Here is a 19280-nt window from a genome sequence, read left to right on the forward strand (position 1 = left end):
TTTGTCTTATTAATGCTGAAGTTACAATATTTGGTATTAAATGCTAAACTAAAATCACATGTCACCAGTCTGAGTGCAGCTATGACACGTCAGAGGGGATCTGGCCCTCCCGGTTGAGCCTGGTTTCTCCCGAGGTTTTTTTCTCCATTAATCAATCATTGGAGTTTGGGTTCCTCGCCACAGCAGGGCAGTGTTGGCCTGCTCACCGGGAGACTGCATTCATTCATTTATTTATTTAGAAATTAGATGTTATTTATTAGAATGAACTTACTCGTTGTATAAATACCATGCACTGTGCTGTGTTTTAACTTTTCTGTTTTTCTTGTTTGCCCCTGTAAAGCTGCTTTGAAACAATACACATTGTGAAAAGCGCTATATAAATAAACTTGAATTGAATTGAATTGAACTTTGGGCTTACTTTGGCGCAACCAGCGAGAAGCAGCAAGCGCAAGCGAGAGGTAGCGGGACCAACGCCCGCATTCACCACATTAGTGGCTTTTGGAGCTTCCTTCGTGCATCTTAGAAAGGGGTGAGCGAGTACAGCATTATCTGTATCTGTATCTGTATCTGTTAACCATATGAATTATCTGTATCCGTATCTGTACTCGGACTGGGCGGGGCCTAACCAGGAAGTGGGCGGGATTTAACCCGGAAATTGGGTCGGGTTGTCTTGAGATGGGCGGGGCTTTAATCGGTATGTTATTTTAAGCATGCAATTGATATGGGTTGATCGGAAATTGTTATATTTAATGCTGATTAGAAAAATATTTACATGACAGCATCAGCATTGAGCTTCAGATCAATGGTTTTGATCACGATGACAAACAAACTTTATACAGAATAAGTTTTGCAACAATTGAATACAACACATGCGGTTGCAATTATGAAGTAACATGTAATGAACAAGAGTTTTCATCTCAACATAACTTTCTTTTTTTAACTTTTAATTAAAAACTGGTTAGAGCCAGCTGACGGTTTAAAGAAGACGGCCAGAGACGCAACGCGAGTCGCATTCTACCAAGCACCACGTCTGAACAAACCCCACGTTTACCAAACTCTAATAGTTAATAAGTAAGTACTACAAACCGAAATAAAAAACCAACCTAATGCTGAAGAAACCCTAAACGTTAACGGGAAAGACCCGCGAACCTGAGTGACTGAGGGAGAAACGGAGAGAGAGCTGTGAACACAGTCAGCAACACAATACATCTGCATGTGTGTAGGGGAGCTGTGACTATCACAGAACGCAGACACAGTCAGCTACCCAATGAGGATTTTTATTCAATCCGAGCACAGATATTGACTCGTATTACTCGTATAATACTCGTACTAGGCAAAAGTGCTTTATCCGTACCGGATACTCGTTTCAGCCGAGTATCCGGCTCAACTCTAATCTTAGCCATCCCTATGCTAACTGTCGAGGCTCACCGCTGCAGAAAAAGGTCTTCGTGTTGATTCCTGCTCATATTTTCACTCACAAAAAGCCTTCAGGGCCCGTTGTCTGTCCTCGCTATGGCACCTGGACACACATGACAAGAGTCTCCCATATTGTGTGTGCATTGGTTTTACCAAGAGCAACTTGATGCAGGACATTTCACGTTCAAAGACAATCAAGTTGTCACTTAAGATTCCACAAGTTTTCTTGCTGTGTTCCTTGCATTTTCAAAAAACCAAAGTGGATGTGTGATGTGTTGTGTCTCTTTGCCCTTTTCTTGTAGTTTCTTGAAAAGCATTATCCCTCATTATTGTTGGGCAGTTGTCAAAATAAGTCCTTAGCCCAGGGCATGAAAAATCTCTCTGCCCAAATTTTTTTGTGTATGTGTGTGGAATCACAAAAACGCTTCAGACATGGGACATTTGTTCCACTTTTTTTTCCGCTTTCACTTGGGTGTATCGTCCTTTGGCGCATTGTGTATCGTTGGCCTGTTGTCAGTATGAAATCAGCAAATGCTACTTTAACTTGAGGCTTACTGAAACCTGGTTGTAACCTACCGTTGTCTTACTTTATCATTACAAAGACCCTTCATCTTTTATGTGGTTCATCTTTCCACAAGTGCAACACTACTCCTGCACATAAACATAGATGAAATTCACTCGTGCTTGTCTTACAGCTCAAACGCTTCAGGAAATAGGTTCAAACAGTGGGGCGGTAACAATCCCTGGCAGGGTCTCCTTTGGACGGGGGTTCTGCTGGGATGCCTCCAAAAAGTTTGGACTTCCAATGAGAGGTCTCAGCAAGATTTGAACTCAGATCACTGGATTCAGAGTCCAGAACGCTAACCATTACACCATGAAAACCAATGTCAATCTATTGTCGACCCACCAAACCCGCGATCGAAACAGGGACCTTTAGATCTTCAGTCTAACGCTCTCCCAACTGAGCTATTTCGGCTATGTAGGTACACGATTGACTTGTGCAACTGTAAGAATCTGGATTTCGTCCTGTCCTCTACAAATATTAAATCTGTGTTTAATACAAAGTTCATATATCATATGTATTCATTCGTATTCATTCCTATAAGTATTAGCTTCAATTCACATAAAATGTGCCTTACTTTCTTGTTGTTTAACCTCGTTGAAAGTCGTATCGTATCTTATGCTGTCTTATGTTGATATAAGTATCTGTTGTTCTCCATCTCAAGGTTCCTAATGATGTCTAGGGACAATTGTTTTGATACTGTAATATTGAGTACGTATATTGAATACGTACTTTGTGATCATATCTGATTGTTCAGGAGGAATAAGACTAAACAGAAAGTCTGGTGATTTTCCACTCAGGTGGTTTTATATGACATCTCCTGTTTCCAGCTTATAAATATTAGTCCTTAAAACAATAAACATTGGACTCTGATTGAACAAGCACCTGGTGTCTGTGTCAAACTTTGTCTCACGATCTGCAAACTCTGTGTGTTCCGTTGACTAGACTCTTCAACCGTCCAATATTGTGTAGACAAGGGGACCTAAGAAGAGGACCTTTTGCGTGTACAGCAAACGTGATAACCCCTACACTACAGAAATGTGGACAGCTTGTAATTACGTTTCACCATATGGCTTAAAGCAGGCGATGTTTCTGCTCGGTTTCGACTAGGGACCTTTCACGTCAGGAGAATGCGACAGTCACTAAAAGAACATAGCTTGTAACATAATAGAGGCTGAATTTGACAATCCCCAAAAGCTTTCAATCAGGCCGATACGCAGTGCAGCTACATTTTACACCGAAGGCATTTGCTCTGCTTGACGCCAAAACCTGAAAACTGTTTTTGCTCGATCTCGATCTCGAACCGAAGACCTTTTGCGTGTTAGGCGAACGTGATAACCACTATACTACAGAAACTCTGAATTTGGCATAAATTTGCCAGTGATGGACTTTATATGTCCTGCATGGTCAAAAATTGGAAAGAGGCAACTCTAACAAATGTTGAAGTTTATTGATCAGAAACAGCGCGCGCTGGATTGTCTCGACACAGTGTCTTACAAATAGAATCAACCCAACGAAATGAGTTTACAACATCTTTATAGTGTTTGGTGACGTGTATCTTCTTTCGTTTCCTGCAGAGGAGGGTCCGCCCTGTGCTGTCCAATCAGCCTTTACTCCTTCGTTCTCCTATTTTTCTGCAAAATATCATATGACACAACACAACACACATTCCTTAGACCTCCCCCATTTTTCTTACCCAACTGCAGCCGAACTACCCCCTCCTTCCCACACACTCACATTCCTGTTGCAAACACACCAATATCAGCACATAGCTTGGGTATCAAATGCATGTATCATATCTATAGTTTTAACACTTCACGCAATAAGAAAAATAACACCCATAAATGATTAAACATAACATATAAATGAGTAAACATAAATGATTAAATGATTAAACATAAATTATTAAATCCCTCATAATCTGCACTCACATACCCTGAGTCTTTAACTGCCTTTCAGCTATTTCCCTTATCTTTGCGCGCAAAGCTGAACCCCCACACACATTCCTGTAACAGGCACTTTCAATCTCAGCACAGAAACCCCTCACAGCTTCTGCTTAAACATTTTCATTAAGTCACACACATTATGTTAATCAAACTATAATAAAACTTATTAGCAAAAAACTCCTTCAGCACACACATTATGTTAATCAAACTATAATAAAAAGTAAAGATTCAAACATAATAAAAACTTATTAAAAAACTCCTTCACCAGTCACAAATTTTAAGGTGTTTCAGGGCAAGATTTTTCAGTAAAGAAATCTTGAACATTCATCTTAGTATGGGACTAGTCTTAAGCCTTGTCTACGAAACCGTGCATTGAATGCTTAAAGGTTTGGTTACCTTGTCATTATATTCCACTCTATGGCTTAAAACAGACTATGTTTCTGCTCGGTTTCGAACCGAGGACCTTTCGCGTGTTAGGCGAACGTGATAACCACTACAGTACAGAAACTCTGAATTTCGCATAAATTTGCCAGAAACAAATTTTAAGGTGTTTCAGGGCAAGATTTTTCAGTTAAGGAATCTCAAAAAATCATCTTAGTCTGGGACTAGTTTTAAGCCTTGTCTACGAAACCGTGCATTGAATGCTTAAAGGTTTGGTTACCTTGTCATTATATTCCACTCTATGGCTTAAAGCAGACTATGTTTCTGCTTTGTTTCGAACCGAGGACCTTTAACGTGTGAAGCAAACGTGATAACCACTACACTACAGAAACGTGGACAATTCCTGCGTACGTCGTGAACCTGGCGCTGGTTTAAAACAGACCACGCAAGCATTGTCTGACTTTGGCAAGAAACTTGCCAGTCACAAATTTGAAGGTGTTCCAGGTCAAGTTTATTCAGGTGAGACATCTCGAACATTCATTTAAGTATGGGACAAGTCTTAAGCCTTGTCTACAAAACAGTGCATTGAATGCTTAAGGTTTGGTTACCTTGTCATTATATTCCACTCTATGGCTTAAAGCAGACTATGTTTCTGCTCGGTTTCGACTAGGGACCTTTCACGTCAGGAGAATGCGACAGTCACTAAAAGAACATAGCTTGTAACATAATAGAGGCTGAATTTCGACAGTCTACAAAACCGTGCAATGAATGCTTAAGGGTTGGTTACCTTGTCGTTATATTCCACTCTATGGCTTAAAGCAGACTATGTTTCTGCTCGGTTTCGACTAGGGACCTTTCACGTCAGGAGAATGCGACAGTCACTAAAAGAACATAGTAGGTGACATAATAGAGGCTGAATTTGACAATCCCAAAAAGCTTTCAATCAGGCCGATACGCAGTGCAGCTACGTTTTACGCCGATGGCATTTGCTCTGGTTGACGCCAAAACCTGAAAACTGTTTCTGCTCGGTCTCGAAACGAGGACCTTTTGCGTGTAAAGCAAACGTGATAACCACTAACCTACAGAAACGTGGACAATTCCTGCATACGTCGTCAACGTGGCGCTGGTTTAAAACAGACCACGCAAGTATTGTCTGACTTTGGCAAGATACTTGCCAGTCACAAATTTGAAAGTGTTCCAGGTCAAGTTTATTCAGGTAAGACATCTCGAACATTCATCTTAGTATGGGACTAGTCTTAAGCCTCGTCTACGAAACCGTGCATTGAATGCTTAAAGTTTTGTTTAACTTGTAATTACGTTTAACCATATGGCTTAAAGAAGGCGATGTTTCTACTCGGTTTCGACTAGGGACCTTTCACGTCAGGAGAATGCGACAGTCACTAAAAGAAAATAGCTTGTAACATAATAGAGGCTGAATTTCGACAGTCTACAAAACCGTGCATTGAATGCTTAAAGGTTTGGTTACCTTAACATTATATTCCACTCTATGGCTTAAAGCAGACTATGTTTCTGCTCGGTTTCGAAACGAGGACCTTTTGCGTGTAAAGCAAACTTGATAACCACTACACTACAGAAACGTGGACAATTCCTGCGTACGTCGTCAACCTGGCGCTGGTTTAAAACAGACCACGCAAGTATTGTCTGACTTTGGCAAGAAACTTGCCAGTCACAAATTTGAAGGTATTCCAGGTCAAGTTTATTCAGGTAAGACATCTCGAACATTCATCTTTGTATGGGACTAGTCTTAAGCCTCGTCTACGAAACCGTGCAGTGAATGCTTAAAGTTTTGTTTAACTTGTAATTACGTTTAACCATATGGCTTAAAGAAGGCGATGTTTCTACTCGGTTTCGACTAGGGACCTTTCACGTCAGGAGAATGCGACAGTCACTAAAAGAACATAGCTTGTAACATAATAGAGGCTGAATTTCGACAGTCTACAAAACCGTGCATTGAATGCTTAAAGGTTTGGTTACCTTGTCATTATATTCCACTCTATGGCTTAAAACAGACTATGTTTCTAATCGGTTTCAAAACGAGGACCTTTCGCGTGTTAGGCGAACGTGATAACCACTACACTACAGAAACTCTGAATTTGGCATAAATTTGCCAGTCACAAATTTTAAGGTGTTTCAGGGCAAGATTTTTCAGTTAAGGAATCTCAAACAATCATCTTAGTCTGGGACTAGTCTTAAGCCTTGTCTACGAAACCGTGCATTGAATGCTTAAAGGTTTGGTTACCTTGTCATTATATTCCACTCTATGGCTTAAAGCAGACTATGTTTCTGCTCGGTTTCGAACCGAGGACCTTTCGCGTGTTAGGCGAACGTGATAACCACTACACTACAGAAACTCTGAATTTCGCATAAATTTGCCAGTAACAAATTTTAAGGTGTTTCAGGGCAAGATTTTTCAGTTAAGGAATCTCAAACAATCATCTTGGTCTGGGACTAGTCTTAAGCCTTGTCTACGAAACCGTGCATTGAATGCTTAAAGGTTTGGTTACCTTGTCATTATATTCCACTCTCTGGCTTAAAGCAGACTATGTTTCTGCTCGGTTTCGAACCGAAGACCTTTTGCGTGTAAAGCAAACGTGATAACCACTACACTACAGAAACGTGGACAATTCCTGCGTACGTCGTCAAACTGGCGCTGGTTTAAAACAGACCACGCAAGTATTGTCTGACTTTGGCAAGAAACTTGCCAGTCACAAATTTGAAGGTATTCCAGGTCAAGTTTATTCAGGTAAGACATCTCGAACAATAATCTTGGTCTGGGACTAGTCTTAAGCCTTGTCTACGAAACCGTGCATTGAATGCTTAAAGGTTTGGTTACCTTGTCATTATATTCCACTCTATGGCTTAAAGCAGACTATGTTTCTGCTCGGTTTCGAACCGAGGACCTTTTGCGTGTAAAGCAAACGTGATAACCACTACACTACAGAAACGTGGACAATTCCTGCGTACGTCGTCAAACTGGCGCTGGTTTAAAACAGACCACGCAAGTATTGTCTGACTTTGGCAAGAAACTTGCCAGTCACAAATTTGAAGGTATTCCAGGTCAAGTTTATTCAGGTAAGACATCTCGAACATTCATCTTAGTATGGGACTAGTCTTAAGCCTTGTCTACGAAACCGTGCATTGAATGCTTAAAGGTTTGGTTACCTTGTCATTATATTCCACTCTATGGCTTAAAGCAGACTATGTTTCTGCTCGGTTTCGAACCGAGGACCTTTTGCGTGTAAAGCAAACGTGATAACCACTACAAAACAGAAACGTGGACAATTCCTGCGTACGTTGTCAACCTGGCGCTGGTTTAAAACAGACCACGCAACTATTGTCTGACTTTGGCAAGAAACTTGCCAGTCACAAATTTGAAGGTATTCCAGGTCAAGTTTATTCAGGTAAGACATCTCAAACGTTCATCTTAGTCTGGGACTAATCTTAAGCGTTGTCTACAAAACTGGGCATTGAATGCTTAAAGTTTTGTTTAGCTTGTAATTACGTTTAACCATATGACTTAAAGAAGGCGATTATTCTGCTCGGTTTCGACTAGGGACCTTTCACGTCAGGAGAATGCGACAGTCATTAAAAGAACATAGTACGTGACATAATAGAGGCTGAATTTGACAATCCCAAAAAGCTTTCAATCAGGCCGATACGCATTGCAGCTACGTTTTACACCGATGGCATTTGCTCTGGTTGACGCCAAAACCTGAAAACTGTTTCTGCTCGGTCTCGAACCGAGGACCCTTCGCGTGTTAGGCGAACGTGATAACCAATACGCTACAGAAACTCTGAATTTCGCATAAATTTGCCAGTCACAAATTTTAAGGTGTTTCAGGGCAAGATTTTTAAGTTAAGAAATCTCAAACACTCATCTTAGTCTGGGACTAGTCTTAAGCCTTGTCTACGAAACCGTGCATTGAATGCTTAAAGGTTTGGTTACCTTGTCATTATATTCCACTCTATGGCTTAAAGCAGACTATGTTTCTGCTTTGTTTCGAACCGAGGACCTTTAACGTGTGAAGCAAACGTGATAACCACTACACTACAGAAACGTGGACAATTCCTGCGTACGTCGTGAACCTGGCGCTGGTTTAAAACAGACCACGCAAGCATTGTCTGAATTTGGCAAGAAACTTGCCAGTCACAAATTTGAAGGTGTTCCAGGTCAAGTTTATTCAGGTGAGACATCTCGAACATTCATTTAAGTATGGGACAAGTCTTAAGCCTTGTCTACAAAACAGTGCATTGAATGCTTAAGGTTTGGTTACCTTGTCATTATATTCCACTCTATGGCTTAAAGCAGACTATGTTTCTGCTCGGTTTCGACTAGGGACCTTTCACGTCAGGAGAATGCGACAGTCACTAAAAGAACATAGCTTGTAACATAATAGAGGCTGAATTTCGACAGTCTACAAAACCGTGCAATGAATGCTTAAGGGTTGGTTACCTTGTCGTTATATTCCACTCTATGGCTTAAAGCAGACTATGTTTCTGCTCGGTTTCGACTAGGGACCTTTCACGTCAGGAGAATGCGACAGTCACTAAAAGAACATAGTAGGTGACATAATAGAGGCTGAATTTGACAATCCCAAAAAGCTTTCAATCAGGCCGATACGCAGTGCAGCTACGTTTTACGCCGATGGCATTTGCTCTGGTTGACGCCAAAACCTGAAAACTGTTTCTGCTCGGTCTCGAAACGAGGACCTTTTGCGTGTAAAGCAAACGTGATAACCACTAACCTACAGAAACGTGGACAATTCCTGCATACGTCGTCAACGTGGCGCTGGTTTAAAACAGACCACGCAAGTATTGTCTGACTTTGGCAAGATACTTGCCAGTCACAAATTTGAAAGTGTTCCAGGTCAAGTTTATTCAGGTAAGACATCTCGAACATTCATCTTAGTATGGGACTAGTCTTAAGCCTCGTCTACGAAACCGTGCATTGAATGCTTAAAGTTTTGTTTAACTTGTAATTACGTTTAACCATATGGCTTAAAGAAGGCGATGTTTCTACTCGGTTTCGACTAGGGACCTTTCACGTCAGGAGAATGCGACAGTCACTAAAAGAAAATAGCTTGTAACATAATAGAGGCTGAATTTCGACAGTCTACAAAACCGTGCATTGAATGCTTAAAGGTTTGGTTACCTTAACATTATATTCCACTCTATGGCTTAAAGCAGACTATGTTTCTGCTCGGTTTCGAAACGAGGACCTTTTGCGTGTAAAGCAAACTTGATAACCACTACACTACAGAAACGTGGACAATTCCTGCGTACGTCGTCAACCTGGCGCTGGTTTAAAACAGACCACGCAAGTATTGTCTGACTTTGGCAAGAAACTTGCCAGTCACAAATTTGAAGGTATTCCAGGTCAAGTTTATTCAGGTAAGACATCTCGAACATTCATCTTTGTATGGGACTAGTCTTAAGCCTCGTCTACGAAACCGTGCAGTGAATGCTTAAAGTTTTGTTTAACTTGTAATTACGTTTAACCATATGGCTTAAAGAAGGCGATGTTTCTACTCGGTTTCGACTAGGGACCTTTCACGTCAGGAGAATGCGACAGTCACTAAAAGAACATAGCTTGTAACATAATAGAGGCTGAATTTCGACAGTCTACAAAACCGTGCATTGAATGCTTAAAGGTTTGGTTACCTTGTCATTATATTCCACTCTATGGCTTAAAACAGACTATGTTTCTGCTCGGTTTCGAAACGAGGACCTTTCGCGTGTTAGGCGAACGTGATAACCACTACACTACAGAAACTCTGAATTTGGCATAAATTTGCCAGTCACAAATTTTAAGGTGTTTCAGGGCAAGATTTTTCAGTTAAGGAATCTCAAACAATCATCTTAGTCTGGGACTAGTCTTAAGCCTTGTCTACGAAACCGTGCATTGAATGCTTAAAGGTTTGGTTACCTTGTCATTATATTCCACTCTATGGCTTAAAGCAGACTATGTTTCTGCTCGGTTTCGAACCGAGGACCTTTCGCGTGTTAGGCGAACGTGATAACCACTACACTACAGAAACTCTGAATTTCGCATAAATTTGCCAGTAACAAATTTTAAGGTGTTTCAGGGCAAGATTTTTCAGTTAAGGAATCTCAAACAATCATCTTGGTCTGGGACTAGTCTTAAGCCTTGTCTACGAAACCGTGCATTGAATGCTTAAAGGTTTGGTTACCTTGTCATTATATTCCACTCTCTGGCTTAAAGCAGACTATGTTTCTGCTCGGTTTCGAACCGAAGACCTTTTGCGTGTAAAGCAAACGTGATAACCACTACACTACAGAAACGTGGACAATTCCTGCGTACGTCGTCAAACTCGCGCTGGTTTAAAACAGACCACGCAAGTATTGTCTGACTTTGGCAAGAAACTTGCCAGTCACAAATTTGAAGGTATTCCAGGTCAAGTTTATTCAGGTAAGACATCTCGAACATTCATCTTAGTATGGGACTAGTCTTAAGCCTTGTCTACGAAACCGTGCATTGAATGCTTAAAGGTTTGGTTACCTTGTCATTATATTCCACTCTATGGCTTAAAGCAGACTATGTTTCTGCTCGGTTTCGAACCGAGGACCTTTTGCGTGTAAAGCAAACGTGATAACCACTACAAAACAGAAACGTGGACAATTCCTGCGTACGTTGTCAACCTGGCGCTGGTTTAAAACAGACCACGCAACTATTGTCTGACTTTGGCAAGAAACTTGCCAGTCACAAATTTGAAGGTATTCCAGGTCAAGTTTATTCAGGTAAGACATCTCAAACGTTCATCTTAGTCTGGGACTAGTCTTAAGCGTTGTCTACAAAACTGGGCATTGAATGCTTAAAGTTTTGTTTAGCTTGTAATTACGTTTAACCATATGACTTAAAGAAGGCGATTATTCTGCTCGGTTTCGACTAGGGACCTTTCACGTCAGGAGAATGCGACAGTCATTAAAAGAACATAGTACGTGACATAATAGAGGCTGAATTTGACAATCCCAAAAAGCTTTCAATCAGGCCGATACGCATTGCAGCTACGTTTTACACCGATGGCATTTGCTCTGGTTGACGCCAAAACCTGAAAACTGTTTCTGCTCGGTCTCGAACCGAGGACCCTTCGCGTGTTAGGCGAACGTGATAACCAATACGCTACAGAAACTCTGAATTTCGCATAAATTTGCCAGTCACAAATTTTAAGGTGTTTCAGGGCAAGATTTTTCAGTTAAGAAATCTCAAACACTCATCTTAGTCTGGGACTAGTCTTAAGCCTTGTCTACGAAACCGTGCATTGAATGCTTAAAGGTTTGGTTACCTTGTCATTATATTCCACTCTATGGCATAAAGCAGACTATGTTTCTGCTCGGTCTCGAACCGAGGACCTTTCGCGTGTTTAGGCGAACGTGATAACCACTACACTACAGAAACTCTGAATTTCGCATAAATTTGCCAGTAACAAATTTTAAGGTGCTTCATGGCAAGATTTTTCAGTTAAGGAATCTCAAACAATCATCTTAGTCTGGGAATAGTCTTAAGCCTTGTCTACGAAACCGTGCATTGAATGCTTAAAGGTTTGGTTACCTTGTCATTATATTCCACTCTATGGCTTAAAGCAGACTATGTTTCTGCTCGGTTTCGACTAGGGACCTTTCACGTCAGGAGAATGCGACAGTCACTAAAAGAACATAGTACGTGACATAATAGAGGCTGAATTTCGACAGTCTACAAAACCGTGCATTGAATGCTTAAAGGTTTGGTTACCTTGTCATTATATTCCACTCTATGGCTTAAAGCAGACTATGTTTCTGCTCGGTTTCGAACCGAGGACCTTTTGCGTGTGAAGCAGACGTGATAACCACTACACTACAGAAACTCTGAATTTGGCAAGAAACTTGCCAGACACAAATTTGAAGGTGTTCCAGGTCAAGTTTATTCAGGTGAGACATCTCGAACATTCATTTCAGTATGGGACTAGTCTTAAGCCTTGTCTACAAAACAGTGCATTGAATGCTTAAGGTTTGGTTACCTTGTCGTTATATTCCACTCTATGGCTTAAAGCAGACTATGTTTCTGCTCGGTTTCGACTAGGGACCTTTCACGTCAGGAGAATGCGACAGTCACTAAAAGAACATAGTACTTGACATAATAGAGGCTGAATTTCGACAGTCTACAAAACCGTGCATTGAATGCTTAAAGGTTTGGTTACCTTGTCATTATATTCCACTCTCTGGCTTAAAGCAGACTATGTTTCTGCTCGGTTTCGAACCGAGGACCTTTTGCGTGTAAAGCAAACGTGATAACCACTACACTACAGAAACGTGGACAATTCCTGCGTACGTCGTCAAACTGGCGCTGGTTTAAAACAGACCACGCAAGTATTGTCTGACTTTGGCAAGAAACTTGCCAGTCACAAATTTGAAGGTATTCCAGGTCAAGTTTATTCAGGTAAGACATCTCGAACATTCATCTTAGTATGGGACTAGTCTTAAGCCTTGTCTACGAAACCGTGCATTGAATGCTTAAAGGTTTGGTTACCTTGTCATTATATTCCACTCTATGGCTTAAAGCAGACTATGTTTCTGCTCGGTGTCGAACCGAGGACCTTTTGCGTGTAAAGCAAACGTGATAACCACTACAAAACAGAAACGTGGACAATTCCTGCGTACGTCGTCAACCTGGCGCTGGTTTAAAACAGACCACGCAACTATTGTCTGACTTTGGCAAGAAACTTGCCAGTCACAAATTTGAAGGTATTCCAGGTCAAGTTTATTCAGGTAAGACATCTCAAACGTTCATCTTAGTCTGGGACTAGTCTTAAGCGTTGTCTACAAAACTGGGCATTGAATGCTTAAAGTTTTGTTTAGCTTGTAATTACGTTTAACCATATGACTTAAAGAAGGCGATTATTCTGCTCGGTTTCGACTAGGGACCTTTCACGTCAGGAGAATGCGACAGTCATTAAAAGAACATAGTACGTGACATAATAGAGGCTGAATTTGACAATCCCAAAAAGCTTTCAATCAGGCCGATACGCATTGCAGCTACGTTTTACACCGATGGCATTTGCTCTGGTTGACGTCAAAACCTGAAAACTGTTTCTGCTCGGTCTCGAACCGAGGACCCTTCGCGTGTTAGGCGAACGTGATAACCAATACGCTACAGAAACTCTGAATTTCGCATAAATTTGCCAGTCACAAATTTTAAGGTGTTTCAGGGCAAGATTTTTCAGTTAAGAAATCTCAAACACTCATCTTAGTCTGGGACTAGTCTTAAGCCTTGTCTACGAAACCGTGCATTGAATGCTTAAAGGTTTGGTTACCTTGTCATTATATTCCACTCTATGGCATAAAGCAGACTATGTTTCTGCTCGGTCTCGAACCGAGGACCTTTCGCGTGTTTAGGCGAACGTGATAACCACTACACTACAGAAACTCTGAATTTCGCATAAATTTGCCAGTAACAAATTTTAAGGTGTTTCATGGCAAGATTTTTCAGTTAAGGAATCTCAAACAATCATCTTAGTCTGGGAATAGTCTTAAGCCTTGTCTACGAAACCGTGCATTGAATGCTTAAAGGTTTGGTTACCTTGTCATTATATTCCACTCTATGGCTTAAAGCAGACTATGTTTCTGCTCGGTTTCGAACCGAGGACCTTTTGCGTGTGAAGCAAACGTGATAACCACTACACTACAGAAACGTGGACAATTCCTGCGTACGTCGTCAAACTGGCGCTGGTTTAAAACAGACCACCCAAGCATTGTCTGACTTTGGCAAGAAACTTGCCAGTCACAAATTTGAAGGTGCAATGCGTCAGGGGAATGCGACAGTCACTAAAAGAACATAGTACGTGACATAATAGAGGCTGAATTTCGACAGTCTACAAAACCGTGCATTGAATGCTTAAAGGTTTGGTTACCTTGTCATTATATTCCACTCTATGGCTTAAAGCAGACTATGTTTCTGCTCGGTTTCGACTAGGGACCTTTCACGTCAGGAGAATGCGACAGTCAATAAAAGAACATTGTACGTGACATAATAGAGGCTGAATTTGACAATCCCAAAAAGCTTTCAATCAGGCCGATACGCATTGCAGCTACGTTTTACACCGATGGCATTTGCTCTGGTTGACGCCAAAACCTGAAAACTGTTTCTGCTCGGTCTCGAACCGAGGACCTTTCGCGTGTTTAGGCGAACGTGATAACCACTACACTACAGAAACTCTGAATTTCGCATAAATTTGCCAGTAACAAATTTTAAGGTGTTTCATGGCAAGATTTTTCAGTTAAGGAATCTCAAACAATCATCTTAGTCTGGGAATAGACTTAAGCCTTGTCTACGAAACCGTGCATTGAATGCTTAAAGGTTTGGTTACCTTGTCATTATATTCCACTCTATGGCTTAAAGCAGACTATGTTTCTGCTCGGTTTCGACTAGGGACCTTTCACGTCAGGAGAATGCGACAGTCACTAAAAGAACATAGTACGTGACATAATAGAGGCTGAATTTCGACAGTCTACAAAACCGTGCATTGAATGCTTAAAGGTTTGGTTACCTTGTCATTATATTCCACTCTATGGCTTAAAGCAGACTATGTTTCTGCTCGGTTTTGAACCGAGGACCATTTGCGTGTGAAGCAAACGTGATAACCACTACACTACAGAAACGTGGACAATTCCTGCGTACGTCGTCAACCTGGCGCTGGTTTAAAACAGACCACGCAAGTATTGAATGACTTTGGCGAGAAACTTGCCAGTCACAAATTTGAAGGTATTCCAGGTCAAGTTTATTCAGGTAAGACATCTCGAACATTCATCTTAGTATGGGACTAGTCTTATGCCTTGTCTACGAAACCGTGCATTGAATGCTTAAAGGTTTGGTTACCTTGTCATTATATTCCACTCTATGGCTTAAAGCAGACTATGTTTCTGCTCGGTTTCGACTAGGGACCTTTCAAGTCAGGAGAATGCGACAGTCACTAAAAGAACATAGTACGTGACATAATAGAGGCTGAATTTCGACAGTCTACAAAACCGTGCATTGAATGCTTAAAGGTTTGGTTACCTTATTGTTATATTCCACTCTATGGCTTAAAGCAGACTATGTTTCTGCTCGGTTTCGACTAGGGACCTTTCACGTCAGGAGAATGCGACAGTCACTAAAAGAACATAGCTTGTAACATAATAGAGGCTGAATTTCGGCAGTCTATAAAAACCGTGCATTGAATGCTTAAAGGTTTGGTTACCTTGTCATTATATTGCTCTCTATGGCTTAAAGCACACTATGTTACTGCTCGGTTTCGAACCGAGGACCTTTTGCGTGTGAAGCAAACGTGATAACCACTACACTACAGAAACGTGGACAATTCCTGCGTACGTCGTCAAACTGGCGCTGGTTTAAAACAGACCACCCAAGCATTGTCTGACTTTGGCAAGAAACTTGCCAGTCACAAATTTGAAGGTGCAATGCGTCAGGGGAATGCGACAGTCACTAAAAGAACATAGTACGTGACATAATAGAGGCTGAATTTCGACAGTCTACAAAACCGTGCATTGAATGCTTAAAGGTTTGGTTACCTTGTCATTATATTCCACTCTATGGCTTAAAGCAGACTATGTTTCTGCTCGGTTTCGACTAGGGACCTTTCACGTCAGGAGAATGCGACAGTCACTAAAAGAACATAGCTTGTAACATAATAGAGGCTGAATTTCGGCAGTCTATAAAAACCGTGCATTGAATGCTTAAAGGTTTGGTTACCTTGTCATTATATTCCACTCTATGGCTTAAAACAGACTATGTTTCTGCTCGGTTTCGAACCGAGGACCTTTCGCGTGTGAGGCGAACGTGATAACCACTACACTACAGAAACTCTGAATTTGGCAAGAAACTTGCCAGTCACAAATTTGAAGGTGTTCCAGGTCAAGTTTATTCAGGTGAGACATCTCGAACATTCATTTCAGTATGGGACTAGTCTTAAGCCTTGTCTACAAAACAGTGCATTGAATGCTTAAGGTTTGGTTACCTTGTCGTTATATTCCACTCTATGGCTTAAAGCAGACTATGTTTCTGCTCGGTTTCGAACCGAGGACCTTTTGCGTGTAAAGCAAACGTGATAACCACTACACTACAGAAACGTGTACAATTCCTGCGTACGTCGTCAAACTGGCGCTGGTTTAAAACAGACCACGCAAGCATTGTCTGACTTTGGCAAGAAACTTGCCAGTCACAAATTTGAAGGTGCAATGCGTCAGGGGAATGCGACAGTCACTAAAAGAACATAGTACGTGACATAATAGAGGCTGAATTTCGACAGTCTACAAAACCGTGCATTGAATGCTTAAAGGTTTGGTTACCTTGTCATTATATTCCACTCTATGGCTTAAAACAGACTATGTTTCTGCTCGGTTTCGAAACGAGGACCTTTCGCGTGTTAGGCGAACGTGATAACCACTACACTACAGAAACTCTGAATTTGGCATAAATTTGCCAGTCACAAATTTTAAGGTGTTTCAGGGCAAGATTTTTCAGTTAAGGAATCTCAAACAATCATCTTAGTCTGGGACTAGTCTTAAGCCTTGTCTACGAAACCGTGCATTGAATGCTTAAAGGTTTGGTTACCTTGTCATTATATTCCACTCTATGGCTTAAAGCAGACTATGTTTCTGCTCGGTTTCGAACCGAGGACCTTTTGCGTGTTAGGCGAACGTGATAACCACTACACTACAGAAACTCTGAATTTCGCATAAATTTGCCAGTAACAAATTTTAAGGTGTTTCAGGGCAAGATTTTTCAGTTAAGGAATCTCAAACAATCATCTTGGTCTGGGACTAGTCTTAAGCCTTGTCTACGAAACCGTGCATTGAATGCTTAAAGGTTTGGTTACCTTGTCATTATATTCCACTCTCTGGCTTAAAGCAGACTATGTTTCTGCTCGGTTTCGAACCGAGGACCTTTTGCGTGTAAAGCAAACGTGATAACCACTACACTACAGAAACGTGGACAATTCCTGCGTACGTCGTCAAACTGGCGCTGGTTTAAAACAGACCACGCAAGTATTGTCTGACTTTGGCAAGAAACTTGCCAGTCACAAATTTGAAGGTATTCCAGGTCAAGTTTATTCAGGTAAGACATCTCGAACATTCATCTTAGTATGGGACTAGTCTTAAGCCTTGTCTACGAAACCGTGCATTGAATGCTTAAAGGTTTGGTTACCTTGTCATTATATTCCACTCTATGGCTTAAAGCAGACTATGTTTCTGCTCGGTTTCGACTAGGGACCTTTCACGTCAGGAGAATGCGACAGTCACTAAAAGAACATAGTACGTGACATAATAGAGGCTGAATTTCGACAGTCTACAAAACCGTGCATTGAATGCTTAAAGGTTTGGTTACCTTGTCATTATATTCCACTCTATGGCTTAAAGCAGACTATGTTTCTGCTCGGTTTTGAACCGAGGACCTTTTGCGTGTGAAGCAAACGTGATAACCACTACACTACAGAAACGTGGACAATTCCTGCGTACGTCGTCAACCTGGCGCTGGTTTAAAACAGACCACGCAAGTATTGAATGACTTTGGCAAGAAACTTGCCAGTCACAAATTTGAAGGTATTCCAGGTCAAGTTTATTCAGGTAAGACATCTCGAACATTCATCTTAGTATGGGACTAGTCTTATGCCTTGTCTACGAAACCGTGCATTGAATGCTTAAAGGTTTGGTTACCTTGTCATTATATTCCACTCTATGGCTTAAAGCAGACTATGTTTCTGCTCGGTTTCGACTAGGGACCTTTCACGTCAGGAGAATGCGACAGTCACTAAAAGAACATAGTACGTGACATAATAGAGGCTGAATTTCGACAGTCTACAAAACCGTGCATTGAATGCTTAAAGGTTTGGTTACCTTGTCATTATATTCCACTCTATGGCTTAAAGCAGACTATGTTTCTGCTCGGTTTCGACTAGGGACCTTTCACGTCAGGAGAATGCGACAGTCACTAAAAGAACATAGCTTGTAACATAATAGAGGCTGAATTTCGGCAGTCTATAAAAACCGTGCATTGAATGCTTAAAGGTTTGGTTACCTTGTCATTATATTGCTCTCTATGGCTTAAAGCACACTATGTTACTGCTCGGTTTCGAACCGAGGACCTTTTGCGTGTGAAGCAAACGTGATAACCACTACACTACAGAAACGTGGACAATTCCTGCGTACGTCGTCAAACTGGCGCTGGTTTAAAACAGACCACCCAAGCATTGTCTGACTTTGGCAAGAAACTTGCCAGTCACAAATTTGAAGGTGCAATGCGTCAGGGGAATGCGACAGTCACTAAAAGAACATAGTACGTGACATAATAGAGGCTGAATTTCGACAGTCTACAAAACCGTGCATTGAATGCTTAAAGGTTTGGTTACCTTGTCATTATATTCCACTCTATGGCTTAAAGCAGACTATGTTTCTGCTCGGTTTCGACTAGGGACCTTTCACGTCAGGAGAATGCGACAGTCACTAAAAGAACATAGCTTGTAACATAATAGAGGCTGAATTTCGGCAGTCTATAAAAACCGTGCATTGAATGCTTAAAGGTTTGGTTACCTTGTCATTATATTCCACTCTATGGCTTAAAGCAGACTATGTTTCTGCTCGGTTTCGAACCGAGGACCTTTTGCGTGTTAGGCGAACGTGATAACCACTACACTACAGAAACTCTGAATTTCGCATAAATTTGCCAGTAACAAATTTTAAGGTGTTTCAGGGCAAGATTTTTCAGTTAAGGAATCTCAAACAATCATCTTGGTCTGGGACTAGTCTCAAGCCTTGTCTACGAAACCGTGCATTGAATGCTTAAAGGTTTGGTTACCTTGTCATTATATTCCACTCTCTGGCTTAAAGCAGACTATGTTTCTGCTCGGTTTCGAACCGAGGACCTTCTGCGTGTAAAGCAAACGTGATAACCACTACACTACAGA

At 41.2% G+C, this 19280-nt stretch overlaps 9 non-coding genes across 9 annotated transcripts; all 9 read right to left on the reverse strand.

The window, feature by feature from the left end:
- Nucleotides 1-2319: 2319 nt before the first annotated feature.
- Nucleotides 2320-2393, reverse strand: trnaf-gaa (transfer RNA phenylalanine (anticodon GAA)). The gene has a single exon. It is a non-coding gene; the product is annotated as a tRNA-Phe (tRNA).
- A 4211-nt stretch (nucleotides 2394-6604) lies between these two features.
- trnav-aac (transfer RNA valine (anticodon AAC)) lies at nucleotides 6605-6677 on the reverse strand. The gene has a single exon. It is a non-coding gene; the product is annotated as a tRNA-Val (tRNA).
- A 521-nt stretch (nucleotides 6678-7198) lies between these two features.
- Nucleotides 7199-7271, reverse strand: trnav-uac (transfer RNA valine (anticodon UAC)). Its single transcript has one exon. It is a non-coding gene; the product is annotated as a tRNA-Val (tRNA).
- A 3020-nt stretch (nucleotides 7272-10291) lies between these two features.
- On the reverse strand, nucleotides 10292-10364 carry trnav-aac (transfer RNA valine (anticodon AAC)). Its single transcript has one exon. It is a non-coding gene; the product is annotated as a tRNA-Val (tRNA).
- Nucleotides 10365-12560: 2196 nt separating this feature from the next.
- Nucleotides 12561-12633, reverse strand: trnav-uac (transfer RNA valine (anticodon UAC)). The gene has a single exon. It is a non-coding gene; the product is annotated as a tRNA-Val (tRNA).
- A 1306-nt stretch (nucleotides 12634-13939) lies between these two features.
- On the reverse strand, nucleotides 13940-14012 carry trnav-cac (transfer RNA valine (anticodon CAC)). The gene has a single exon. It is a non-coding gene; the product is annotated as a tRNA-Val (tRNA).
- Nucleotides 14013-16108: 2096 nt separating this feature from the next.
- trnav-cac (transfer RNA valine (anticodon CAC)) lies at nucleotides 16109-16181 on the reverse strand. The gene has a single exon. It is a non-coding gene; the product is annotated as a tRNA-Val (tRNA).
- A 192-nt stretch (nucleotides 16182-16373) lies between these two features.
- Nucleotides 16374-16446, reverse strand: trnav-uac (transfer RNA valine (anticodon UAC)). The gene has a single exon. It is a non-coding gene; the product is annotated as a tRNA-Val (tRNA).
- A 788-nt stretch (nucleotides 16447-17234) lies between these two features.
- Nucleotides 17235-17307, reverse strand: trnav-uac (transfer RNA valine (anticodon UAC)). The gene has a single exon. It is a non-coding gene; the product is annotated as a tRNA-Val (tRNA).
- Between the last annotated feature and the right edge of the window lie 1973 nt (nucleotides 17308-19280).

The sequence above is a fragment of the Triplophysa dalaica genome, chromosome 5, assembly GCF_015846415.1.
Source record: "Triplophysa dalaica isolate WHDGS20190420 chromosome 5, ASM1584641v1, whole genome shotgun sequence".
NCBI classification, from domain to species: Eukaryota; Metazoa; Chordata; class Actinopteri; order Cypriniformes; family Nemacheilidae; genus Triplophysa; species Triplophysa dalaica.